This window comes from Capsicum annuum, chromosome 9, assembly GCF_002878395.1.
Source record: "Capsicum annuum cultivar UCD-10X-F1 chromosome 9, UCD10Xv1.1, whole genome shotgun sequence".
Taxonomy (NCBI): Eukaryota; Viridiplantae; Streptophyta; class Magnoliopsida; order Solanales; family Solanaceae; genus Capsicum; species Capsicum annuum.
Genome location: NC_061119.1, coordinates 73,466,421 through 73,480,084, shown reverse-complemented (window position 1 = coordinate 73,480,084; position 13,664 = coordinate 73,466,421). Strand labels below are relative to the sequence as shown.

At 34.8% G+C, this 13,664-nt stretch overlaps 2 long non-coding RNA genes across 2 annotated transcripts; both read left to right on the top strand.

Annotated features, from left to right (window-relative positions):
- The first annotated feature begins 2,310 nt into the window (after window positions 1–2,310).
- On the top strand, window positions 2,311–7,209 carry LOC107842674. Its single transcript, XR_007044863.1, has 3 exons — window positions 2,311–5,551; window positions 5,632–5,699; window positions 6,875–7,209. It is a non-coding gene; the product is annotated as an uncharacterized LOC107842674 (long non-coding RNA).
- An 805-nt stretch (window positions 7,210–8,014) lies between these two features.
- Window positions 8,015–13,321, top strand: LOC107842675. Its single transcript, XR_001665990.2, has 2 exons — window positions 8,015–8,227; window positions 12,948–13,321. It is a non-coding gene; the product is annotated as an uncharacterized LOC107842675 (long non-coding RNA).
- The last annotated feature ends 343 nt before the right edge of the window (window positions 13,322–13,664 follow it).

The following is a 13,664-nucleotide window of genomic DNA, read 5'->3' as shown; positions in this document are numbered from 1 at the left end:
CTCCCTGGCCATTTGTAGTTTGGGGTATGGATGTCATTGGCCCGATTGAGCCACCAGCTTCTAATGGACACAGATTCATTTTAGTTGCTATAATTACTTTACCAAGTGGGTAAAAGATGTAATATACAAGGAGGTAACCAAGAAGGTAGTAGCAGATTCTGTCAAGAATAACTTGATTTGTCGATTCGGGATACCCGAGTCAATCATCACAGATAATAGAGCAAACCTGAATAGTCATCTGATGAAAGAGATATGTGATCAATTAAAGATCACTCATCGAAATTCAACCGCATATCGCCCTCAAATGAATGGAGCGATGGAAATTGCCAACAAGAACATCAAGAAGATCTTAAGAAAGATGGTTGATAGTCATCGATAGTGGCACGACATGCTGCCTTATGCCTTGCTGGGATATCGCACGACAGTCAAAACTTTGACTGGGCAACTCCTCATGCGTTAGTCTATGGAATAGAAGCGTAATACGCGCTGAAGTTGAAATACCACCTTTAAGGATCATCCATAAAACGGGTATGAGTAGTGAAGAATGGTTCCGCACCCATCACGAACAACTTATGATGATTGATGAAAAAAGAATGAACACTGTATGCCATGGCCAACTATATCAACAACAAATGATTCATGTTTTCAATAAAAGAGTAAGAGCTCGCACATTTAAAGTTGGACAATTGGTACTCAAATGCATATTCCCTCATCAAGAGGAGTATAAGGGAAAGTTTGCTCCAAATTGGCAGGGACCGTATGTAATCTGCAAAGTGTTATCAGGAGGGGCCTTGATTTTATCTGAAATGGATGGCTAAAAGTAGACAAAGTCAATTAATTCTGATGTAGTAAAGAGATACGATGTTTGACATGAGGTTTCTTTGTGCTTATTTCCTTGTAATTGCTTTCTCATCTGCAATCATTTTTACGCTTTGTAGTAGCTTTAAATTCCCCTTTCCATTGATGTACGAACTACGTTTGACCTAAATTCCCAATGATGGGATGTGTAGGAGGCCTATGTCAGCTTCGATTAATCCCTTAGGAAACTTTATTTTTATTCTCTACGAACTACGTTTGACCTGAATTCCCAATGCTGGGATACGTAGGCGGTCTATGGCGACTTCGGTCAATCCCTTAGGAAACTTTATTTACATTCTCTATGAACTACATTTGACCTGAGTTCCCAAGAAGAGGATACGTAGGTGGCCTATGTCGGCTTCAGTCAACCCCTTAGAAAATTTTATTTATGTTGTCTTGAACTACGTGATGACCTAATTTCAAATGATGGGATATGTAGGCAGCCTTTGTCAGCTTCAGTCACCCCTCTACCTATATTTTTTATTATCTTCTACATTGTGGGAACTATGTTTGACCTGATTCCTGTTCAACGGGATACGTAGGCGCCATAATGGCTCGGTCATATCACCCCAGAAAATGAAAACTGGGGTGGAATTTTTTGAGAAGGAATCTCCAAAAAATTCAATAGAAGAAGATCATACTCTGGCTAAACAAATTAAATTTTGGGAGAAATATCAGTAACTAGGGCAGAAATTTTGAGGTAGACCTCAAAATTTCCACCATACTGTACTAGAGAGTTCCAAGATGACAACAAAGATTTTTGTCTCGAAAGAGTAGAGTCGACCTCAGGAACCTTTAGCTACAAAGGCTCAATGCCTCATACCAAGAATGTTCATTTAAGATCGTATATGACATGACTTATTGATAGAGTTTCCTCCCAAACTTATAAAAAGATTTTTGAAAATTCAATATTTTGTTAAAGTACTTACTTTTAATTAATTTATGCTCTTGTTTTTCCCTTACACCCACCAACCCAGGGAGTCGGAGGAGGAGTCAAAAGATGAAAAACACATGAAGAAGATAAGCACTCGATGATGGTGATGACAGGATTTGAAGACCGAGGAAGTCAACAAAGATCAATTTTTCCAAAAACTAACAATTTTTCTATGGATGAAGGTTATCTTGAAGCCAACAAAAAACCAACAAAGACACCGATTATTCACCATATTTCTTTGGTTTAAAGGAATATAAGGAAGCAAAATGTCCCAAGGCCGATAAGACAGAGCCAGGGTGGTCAGGAGATGAAGACAGCTGAGTTTCCCAAAACTAACATGTTTTTGTGGTTGTAGGTATCATTAAACGAGGAAAGCAAAATGATGACTGACTCAAATCCCCAACAAATTAGGGATCATAAAGAATATGTGACATTTGAGAATGGAATATGCAGAAGGTCCAACATACTAATTGATAATCAAGGTGATGTTTTCTACAATCGTTGCATGATTACTTATATTTATCCCCTTCTTCATACTGCATCATATCATGCCTAGAGGTCCATGCCAGGAGGGCCATGCCTAGAGAGCCATGCAAAGAGGATTATGCCGAGAGGGCCATGCCTAAATGGCCATTCCAAAAAGATCATGCTATAAGGGTCGTGTCCTGAGAATCATATTGCCTTCTCCGACTAGTTTCGAAGGGGCTACAATCCAAGGGCATCTACATATTGCATTTGATGCCCATGATTGATTCAAAGTCTTCTATATCCGTTGATCATATAAAGACGAAAGAGTCTATTATTGAAGGATATTCTAAAGCGTTTCATACATATCCGATAATCATATGAAGATAAAAGAGTCTAGCATTGAAGGATACTCCGAAGCATCCACATATAATCAAATCACGCAAAGGCAAAGTAGTATGGCATTGAGAGATATTCATCGTCTTCAAGTGCATCAATCACTAAAGATTTAATGTCATTCACTATTAGATCTCAAGAAATATATGGTCCATAGGATGTTTATAAGTCACTAGCCGAAAACGTGCACGTACTAGATTTTCCAAGAATTGACAATCTGAGGGTCATCTATAAGTGACATTATTTGATATAGGATAGTGTGAAAGATTATCCACGAGTTGATAGCCCATGGGTCATCCGTAAGCCGCAAAATATCCTAATCGGATAGTGTGCAAGGTTACCCGAAGATTGACAATTTGAAGGTTATCCGTAAGTCACAACTAAATCCTTATCAGAAAATATTCAAGATTATCAAATATGATAGGTCCAAGGGTTTTCTATAAGCCATGTCATATCCAAGATCGATTATGCGCAGGATTACGCAAAGACCACTAATTTGAGAGATATTTGTAAGCCATATTGTATTCAAGGTCGGATAATGTACAGGAATACATGATAGATGGCGATTGGAGGGATATTTGTAAGTCATCTCTTATCCAAGGTCGAATAATGTGCGGGATTACTCAAACGCCAAGGAGCTCAAAGGATGTCTACAAGTCGCCGCGTATCTAACATTAAATAATGCACAAGATTATCCAAAAATTGATAATTCAAGGGGAAATCTATAAGTCGTACCACTACAAGAGGTGCACAAGACTCTTGAGGTCAAATACGACAAGCATTATAGGTGACCAAAAGGGTTGCCACACAATCATATAGATATGCGGTTGCAGGGACCGCTCCATACAAAGTGTCGTCGGTGCCTAAGAGGCCCACCCCACTTTGAAGAAAATTTATAACCGTCAAAATAACCATTTTATCCAACACTGTGTTGATTATTGCAAGAATTATCACCCTCCAAACAGGTACATAAGGGGATGATATCTTCGTTAAGTAGCAACTCACGCGGAGATACGGTAAAAGGCTATAAATCCCTTAGTGAATTATGTTTATTACTAACAATTTTGTTTGAGATGTTGTCAAGAGCATCCAAGAGGATGAAAATCTCAAACCAAAACCATAGGTGCGGATGACTAAAAAAAGAACGCAACACAACGTGAAACTTTTTCTTAGCAGCGAACTGGGACATAGTCCAAAGAGGAATATCAAATTCTTAGGACGCAAGCTAAAAGACGACTTCCACCACCATTAAACCATATCACTATCAGAAGGCTTGTGGGTGTTTTGGGATTTTTGTTTCAGTTTCACTTTTGGAGTACTTCAAATCTTAGACCGAGGGTAACCTTCTTTTTCCTTCAAATCAGAGTGACAACACACTCAGAGTTTGGAAATTGTGTCGGGGTAAATTCTTCCCCATGGATGTAAAGAGCTCCATATTCATGGTTAAGAGGTTACAAACCTCTTTTCCATAACTTAATCGTCTGTTACTCATCCCGGTCCAAAGATTGTCTAAAATAAAAGACTATCTTTTCTACCAATTGAGTCGAACTACAAGAAGTCTGATTTCCTGAGTCTCAGGGATATGTAGGTTAGGATCTTCGTTGAAAACTCGACTGCATTCCAACCTTCCCCAATCCACTTATTCTCCACCTTATTTTTAACACCTTATTTTTTCCCTGCACGACTAAGTTCAATACTGAGTTTCTTTGATTTTTAATAAAATGACAACATTCAACATTTATTTTATCCAAATAAAAATTTTTCAAAATATTTATCTAGGTAATTTTAGTCATTTTAATTAACTATTACATGTTTTTTTAGTTCCATATATGAGATCATATAATTTTACAAAAAATTAAATTTTAATCAAGGGTTATCTAGAATATGGATTCAAATGGATAAATCCTTGATTTAAAAAATAATTTATCCTTAAAATAATTTATTTAAAAAATATTTATTTGATTTTATTGAATCAAGAAGCTTGGGATTGAATTGGTTGTTAATTTGTTTCAAATATTATTTCAATTTAGTTAATTTATTAAATTAAAACTTAATTGAAAATCAAATTGATCATAATTGACATGCAATTGATCAATTGAATTTTAATTAGGATAAAATTTAAATATAATTGTCTAAACTCTCATTTTGACTATTTAACAAATGACCTAAACCCCCAATTCCTAATCTACCCAAAATTTGACCCATGTTCCTAAATAGCACAAGACTAGACCAACAACAATAAAAACCAAATCAGCAGCCCAAAAATATCCTAAATACCCAGCCCACATCAAATCAATCCACCAGCAGCCCAAAAACCGATCCGGCCCAAATCCCTTAAGTTTCCCAAATAGCCTCAATACACACCTATACGTACATACACCACACGCACACAAGCGCCTCACCTCTATTATCTCTCTCCGACTTCTTTCTCTCCCAAAAAACATCGACTTTAGCAAACCACCAACACACCCAATGAAGAACAACCCAGCACCGACGATCCCAAATATAGCGTCGGCGATCCGACATCAACGAAGAAACAGCAACAGCTGCTATATCAATATCAATAGCAGCTGCTACAAAATTTCCAACCCGACCCAACACGCGAATAGTTTCATTCAACCCAATGGTAATGACCCTTAAATCACGAAAAACATCTCTCTCCATCTTTGTCTCTGCATTTTGCAGACCTAGAGCCATCCTTTTTGACTTTCTTGCTCAAGATTGTGTGTTACAAAACCCAAAATCCAATCCAAATCAGAAGATGTCAATTCAAATCTGAATTTCAGGATATGTTTCTCTATTTTTAAAGATGAAAAATCAATATTCCCCCCTATAAATAGGGATTGAGAAGAAGAAGGCAAGGAGAGAATTCTTGGGGGAAAATTGGGGGTTCTGAAGGTAAACTTTTAACCTCACATAACCAAAATCCTCAAGGAACACAATTTAAAAATCTGACGAATTTTTTTTTGGTGGAGCAGAATCGGGTTTCAGTGGTGGAAGTTGCAACTTGATAAGATCGTTTGTTCCGTTCGCTGCCCGAGAACAAGTAAGCGATTCACTCTTTCCACTTTCTATTTTGTTCTTTAATTGTTATAACGTGTAATCTCGTTATTGATGGTGGAAAGCTGTAGTTATTGAGGTATTTTTTGTTGTTGGAATCTCATATTAGGTGAGGCTATTGTGATTATGTGCAGTAGAAGGCTTTGAAGGCTGTAGGATTTTCATGATATGCGATGGTTATATTGAGTCAATGTTCTTGTGTTAGTCATTTAGCTCATTGTTTATCACATCCCTTGCTTCCAGCTTTGTGTTTTCATACATTCTGTTGATAATCAGCATGACATTTGATTAAAAAAAAGATTTTTTTAGGAGTACTAATTCAACTTGTTTCAGGTATGTATCATCCTCGCTTTTTAGTTGTTGGTTTTGTTTTCTTTGAAATTATTATGTGACTAAATGAAATGGAGGCAGGGATGTGCCATCCCTATTGATCCCTCTTTCTTTTAAACATGATTTTTGTCCCTTCATTTTTCTTGAAAAAGTGAAAATAATGCTTGATAGATAAACTGAATTATTATTCGAGATAAAAATAAATCTTTCTTGTCTAGGTTGTCATTAATTTACTCTAAAATATGGTCTATTGTGGTAATTTTTTTTTAAATTGTGAATGTTCTGCTGAAATCTGACTCAACTTGTTTTTCCTACTGATCTTGTAGAGTTCTCTTCTTACTTACTAATGGCCCTATTTTGCTCTTTCCTCATAGTTGTACACGTTTTTTTTTTTTCTCTTTCTTGAAATCAAGTGTGGATAGTTTGACATTTAATCTGATATGTACCTCGAATAATTAAAGTTTCAGCATCATTTTTGCTGTATCGGGAGAAATATTTCAATTTCTTGTCATCCCACCCCTATTCTCTTTAAGCATTGTTTTCTTTAGAACGCATGGGTCGATGTTTTGTTAATTGGCTACGTGGTGATTAATTTGATTCTGGGTTGTATGTCTAACAAAATATTGATAGGGCATATCAATTGATCCACCAGTTTACTTAAGCAAGAGAATTTATCCGTAGTGATTGTTAATTTGCTTTTTTTTTTTTTTTTTCCAGATAATAGAGTTGAGTGTGTGCTAATTTTATTTTCTTTTTGCTTGATTCATGTAAATTTTGGGTGTAACTGGGCACTCCATTTCATCACCTGTGTATCCTCATGGGCCAAGATAGTCCAATATCATCGAGTCATACTTCAAGGCCCAAAAGTGGGTAGGTCAAGTTGAAGAAGATGTGTAGCTAAACGCTTCATAAGGGAGCTAGTATATAGGTGGAAGACCCAAAATTCATTTATATATGACAAATGTGCGGTCACCAAACATACAAAGCATGGAGAATAGGGGTTGTGTACGTGTGGTAAAATGATCAAAGTCTATAAAATGGGAAGCCCAAAGCTGGGCAGCTCAGTGATAGGCCAAAAGTGGCCCAACGCTTACCTTAATCTTTTATTCTCTTATGAATTGTCACTTGTATAATTGTCTATTTGTATTAGTTCTAATTTTACTTAATTAGCCTAGTGATTTTCCACGCCATTTCATTTATTTCGAATCCCTTGTTTATTTCATAATTTTTTCACGTAATTCATAAAAAGAAAAAACAATGATTAGTTTAGTAAAAATAAAAAAGACATTTTCTCTTATTCATATGATTAATGGGCACTTAGGTTAAAAAGTAATTTTTTTCAAACTAAAAAAAAATTAGTTCTTTTCTCGTAAATTTTAATTGATAAAATGTTTTTAACATGATACTTGTTTTATATTTTTTAAGGGTGTTATTTATAATAAAATGACCAGTTCTATTATGATAATAATAATAAGTAATTATATAATTCTCTTTCCCAAAATAAACATGCTTATTCTTTTCTTAAATCCAAGTGCGCCACCTAGTTTAAATATGTTTTCCTTAATTCCTGTGAAAATAATATTTCATAACTTTTTTAGAAAAAATTATGAATTAAGTAGAATATTTCTCAATTAGAGCATTACTTGATTTTTTTTTTTTGAATCCTAACTTTTTGCAGTTAATTATGAATTAAATAAAAAATATTTTTTCAGTAGAATATTTTATAATTTTTCTCAAAAATTAATCATGAATGAAGCGGAGTATTTCCTAATTTTTTTTCTTTACTTTTTTTATTGTATTTTATTTTTTTCTAAATTAATGCTGGACTAAGTGAAATATGTTGTAACTTTTTTCAAGTAGACTATTTTTCGTTTGAATAAATAAATGATAATTGTTTTTAATTGAAATTTTCAGTCCATTGCTGGACCATTTTATTTATATTTAAACAATCAAAATAACAATAGGCCCAATGTAAAACATTGATCCGAGTCCACAATATTGACCCGGCCCATACGTGGGATATGAAAGGTTTCTAAAAGCTAAAACATAAGGCATTTCTTTGTTGAAGTACACAGTACTCTTTAGCATCCCTCTCCGGCATCTTCTCTCTCCGGAATGAATGTTGAATTTGTGTTGTACCTGTTGTGCGCCTCTCGTCATCATGCTCTTTCTCATCTGGATCATGTAAATCCTTCATCTTTATTTTTCTTTGTTGTTCTATCTTAAGCTGAGCTTCATTTCCTTCCATTGAGCTGAATTTGTTAACCTTATTAACCATGCAATTCTTTCTTTGCGGTGATGTTGTATCCTAATTGATGAGGAGATCAAGTTGTTGTGAAGAAAACCTCCATCTATGCTAGGTTGTTTAGCTTGCGTTATGCTAGGTTGTTTAGCTTGTGTTAACATAGTAGAATAATTGGTACACTTCCTATGCCTCTGGTTCTTTCTCGTTGCATTGTAATTGGGACCCCCTGCTCTTCCTAGCTTACTTTGTGACTGCCTCATACTCTCCTGCTTGTTACTATTATACAAGTGAATTGATCTTCCTTGTTCTGATTCTCAAATTGGGGATCTGTGTTTTGTCCATATTTGCAAGCTTTCTTATCTTTGTTGGTAGCTCATAAAAACTATGATAGTATTTAACTATTTGTGCATCTATCACTTCATTAGCTAAAACATCTATAAATGTATTCTCTTCTCTGAAAGTGTGTTGTAGCTGAGCTTGAATTGTATTAACCCTCTCTCTTATGTCTTCAATTTGTTCCACTAGTTCCCAAGGTACTTCTCATTGTTTATTTATCATTCTCATCAGTACTATGAAATCAGTTTCAATTGTTACCTTCGTGACTACCTTTTTTTGCATGTAATGTAGAGCTTCTTTAATTGCTTTCATTTCTGCTTGAGTATTAGTTGTGACTCCCAATCCTTTAGCCCTTGTATAAATCAGATATCCTTTATCTTCCCTAACACAAAATGCACAGGCACTTATTACTGGGTTGCCTTTACTTGCTCCGTCAGTGTTACATTTGAGAGTATTCTTGTCAGGGAACCTCCAAACCACATTACAATAATGTAACTTCGGTTTGTAATTTCTCAAAATCTACACGACCTGTGGTTAATTCTCCTTCCTAATTTTAATCTATGGGTACATCTTCTTTACCAGCTTCCTTATCACTTCTTGACTCTGCCACACTAAATCCCCATATTTGATATCTCCACCATGTTTAATTGTATTCCTTCCCCTCCACATGTACCACATAATAATTGCTAGAATTGCTTTAAATATGGCTTCTAGTTTTGGTGATGCTTTCACTGTCCACCAGGCTATAATAATCTCCTGTAAATTCATGTCCTCTATGTCAATACTTGCAAAAATAGCAAACTCCCTCCAAACTTTGCAGCTATGGCGGATGTTAGAAATAAATGTCTCATAGTTTCTTCCTCCTTCACATCACAACACCAATATCTAGAAATCATATTTATCCTCATTCTTTTTAAATTGTCATCAGTGGCAATCCTCCTTCTCCAAGCCCTCCATAAAAAGATATTTATTTTAAAAAGGTAACCATTTTGCCAAATAAATTACAATTTCAAGTATATAAACAAATGATTTTATCAAAGCAATCATTTCGTAAAGTTAGTCACCCTTTTTAAGTTAATCAAAAAATGATCTTTTGGTAAATTATTTTAAAACGGATGCTCCTAAGTGCCGTACAAACCTTCTTAGGGCGTTAATTGAACCCTTACTCAGTTTTTCTAATTTCAAAGATTTATTTCTGTTTTTAAATATTTGAAATTTCTTTAAGTTTTATTGATATTTCTTCTGTAAAAAATCAAGTGGCGACTTTGTGAATTCTGAAAATAATTATTTCAGAATTTCTTTGAATTTTTGAAATAGTTTTTAAAAAGGTCAAAACCATTTTCTTTAAAATAAAAATTTAAAAAGGATAAAACACATATAAGCTGAGCCAACTGTAAACCTTCCTCGCTTGTCTGGTAACCAAAACAATAGATTATCCTCACTTGAGTTTTGTCTTTGTGCTGCTCCAGAATGTTGAATAATTTATTTACTCTATCGACCTCCCAATCATTAAGATTTCTCCTAAATCTAAGATCCTATCCCTGATTGTCTCTCACTTCTCTGATTGTGGACCTTTTTTGGTAAATGTAGATTGAATAAATTAGGGAACATGATTTTCAGAGTCTCTTGCCCCACCCAAACATCTTCCTAGAACCGGGTCCTCTTTCTATTTTCTACCTTTATTTTGCAGTTCCAGCTTCCCTCGTCTTGTTCTGCTCCACTCTTTTGAGTTTTTCTTTCAAATGTTTAAGCTTAGTTGCTAAGATAAAATCATGTGTTCCCCTAAATGTTCAGCCCCTCAAATTAATTTTGCCAAATTCAACCAGGGCTTCTTTTTGACAATCAGACATTCAGGGAAATACCAATAACCCTCAGGCAATAGATTACTAGCAACACCAATACACTTGGAATGAAATTCAGCAGGGTAGTTGTTGTTTATCGATATTGGCTCCTAGTCGCTTCCTTCCATCTGCCATATCCACTATCTGTCAAGTTCAATTATATCAACTCTAGCTGTTTTCATCCGTTCAAGAAGTCTACCATTTCCATTAATGTAGAGGACACCTTGTTGGCACTTGTTTTATTGTACTAACTATCTGCATTCAAAAATCTGAGAGGTGTTCAAAAAGGAAATAGAATGAGAGAAAGTTTACATAAAGATTAAGAAAGGAATGACATTTCAACACGACCGACTATTCCCAAAGAATCCTCCTTTAATCCAAACATCATTCATGATATGCAACACTTGTGACCGTAATATATAAGTCTTATTTCCATGCCTAATCCACCAAATACTATAAGGACTCATCAGTTTTATATACGTATCAGATATGTGATGCGACGTTACACTTCCTAAAATCACATAAATATTTTACTGAATACTGAATTATTGAACAACTCGGACCTTCAGGGATGCTTCAACATAGAAAAATTGGAAATCCAGTAAACTTTCACTATTGACCTCCACTCCAGCCTATGCGCCTAAAAGAATGTGATAAGAAGGTTTCTGGGAAGATGGATAATTGATAGCTTCATTACTAACAAAAAAATTTCTGGCTTACCTCATCAATATAAGGCTTTGACCAGTAGTCCCACATATGAGGTGGGAGTTGCCCATCCCATGAATGCTCCAAACTCCACTTGATAAACAATTTACTCAGCAATTGCCTTTGATTAATGAGATAATAGAGCCCTCAAAACATGTGGAGCAGGATGACATATGTCCTTAATTTTTGTCTACGTGCGAGTTGTACCTCCTTCAACTATGTAGGTAGCATTTGTCCAAGGAGCTCCGACAAAACCCAAAATTGTAGGTTGCTATCCAACCTAACATTTTGTGGGAGGCAAATAAATACCTTAGCTTTTAACATTTTGTCCTATTTAACTTTACATCAAGAGACATCACAGTAAAAATCCTATCAGCATAAATAACATGGAGCCAATAAAAATACCTCCTTCCGCAATATCATAAGAGAGTCTCCCACAAATTGTAGTTTCTCCAAGTCAATAGAGTGCAATGATTTCAATCCCTCTTCAAAATGAATGAGAGACTAAATGACTGGGCCTCTAACGTCTTCAATGTCAAATTGGACACCAAATATAGGCTGGGGTGGTAAGTATATCCACCAAATATAGGCTGGGGTGGTAAGTATATCCGAAAAGATGATTACTCCATCTGGATTAAAAGTTTCCCAAGGCTACAAAGAAATTTCCACAATGATTTTGGTTGTCTCTGATCTCTCTCTGAAGGATGGATGTTTATCTACAAGATTTTAGCACAGCTATACACCTTCCTGCTAGACGCATCATCCATGAAGGCGAATGACTCACCCGTTCTCTTCTTTCATCCTTTACCAAGAGTGGATCTAAAATACAGTACATTTGGAAGTACAAAGTTAAATGTCCCACAAAGAATCCAGAAGATGAACTAAAGTGAAGTGTCACAAAAATCTGGTAGTTTGACCTAGTCCCCCTACCACTAGTGCATAGGGAAGAAGGAACTTATAGATATATAAACACCATGCATTCTTATAAAGAGAGAGATTTTGCATTTTTAGAGAAAAAATAATCGTAACTTTGCAGTTCTACTAATAGTAGTTGACACCAAGAGTCAGGAAGTAAAGCACCATTTTAAGTCAATCTCAACATTTTCTTATTATGAAAGAGAGGGATTAATTGAACTCTGGATTCACTTTCTTGAAGACTACGACATCAATAAAATTTGAACTAATATTCTACCAGAGGCATAATTATACGCTAGTTACTAATATCCAGAGGGATAAAACAAGTTATACCATTGCCTTCTTGAAAGGATCTATAAATATATTACATATCAATAACATTTTCAAAAAAAATATATATTACGTATTGATCCAAAAGTACTAAAATGAAATAACATGTACACACCATAGTGATCAAGACATAACTGTAAAGGTACTCTATTTTTTACACCAAGTTTTTTCAATCAAGTAAAACATATCATTGACATTTGACAGTAACAAGGCCAACTTGGACACCAAGTTTTAAGAGTGATAAAAGCATTTGAGCAAATGTAATGCTACATAGCAACAAATAATTGTTTTGTGTGCTCATCAATCTTCTAATAGGTCAAAGAAATGCTATTAGCTCTCCTATATTCTTTTTGTTTTGTCAATGCATTTCTTGACTTAGTTGATTGTTAAGACACAATAAAATAAAGCAAAATTTAAAGATTTCAAGTCTTTATCCTGTGTATTATTACTATATGTGTAAATATATCTATATATATACTCTGGCATTTTTAGACTTAGGTGGTATTTTGAATTGATATTTTTTCATTGTCAGATGATTTCGCTAGGTTCAAGAAAGGTCGTGGAAAGACTAGAGGGAAAGGACTTGAAAATATGAAGAAGGTTATGGGAAGCAAGATGAAAATAGAGATCCCGATTGGTAAAGGAAGGCCAACTAAGCCAATTCAATCAGCCAAACTATCCAATGAATTAGGGATAATTGCTTGAAATTTTCTTCCACTTCCAAACAAATGGAAGGAACTTACAAGAAAGGACAAAGATGCAACACTAATTAGATGCCACAAAAGTATTCTGCATTTATGCTATTCTTAAATTAATCGAATATCACATTACCTATTTATTTAGTTAAACCAACTTCAGTTGGCATTCGTTTTAATTACAATATGTCAATAAAATAATATTTACATAGTTCAAGTATGACAACTAAATATATACTAAGGTTTTTAAAATTAATGAACCACCTTAAGTGATCGGGGTTAGAGCCAGAGACAAAGGTATGAGTTTGGCCAATCCCAGTAACTTTGGTCCAAACTTTGTAAATTTATTTAATATGTACAAATTAGTAATTTGAAACCCAATAAATTTAAAAGGACTATAATCTGAACCTATAGATTTCAAATATTGGGTACAGATTTCTTGAACTACAATCTATGCTTTTAAGGGGATTAGAGTTATTAGAGTTTTAAGGTACTAAGTAGATATTATGATTATAATTTTAATTTACAAGGGATTTTGGTTGTTTTGTGTGTTT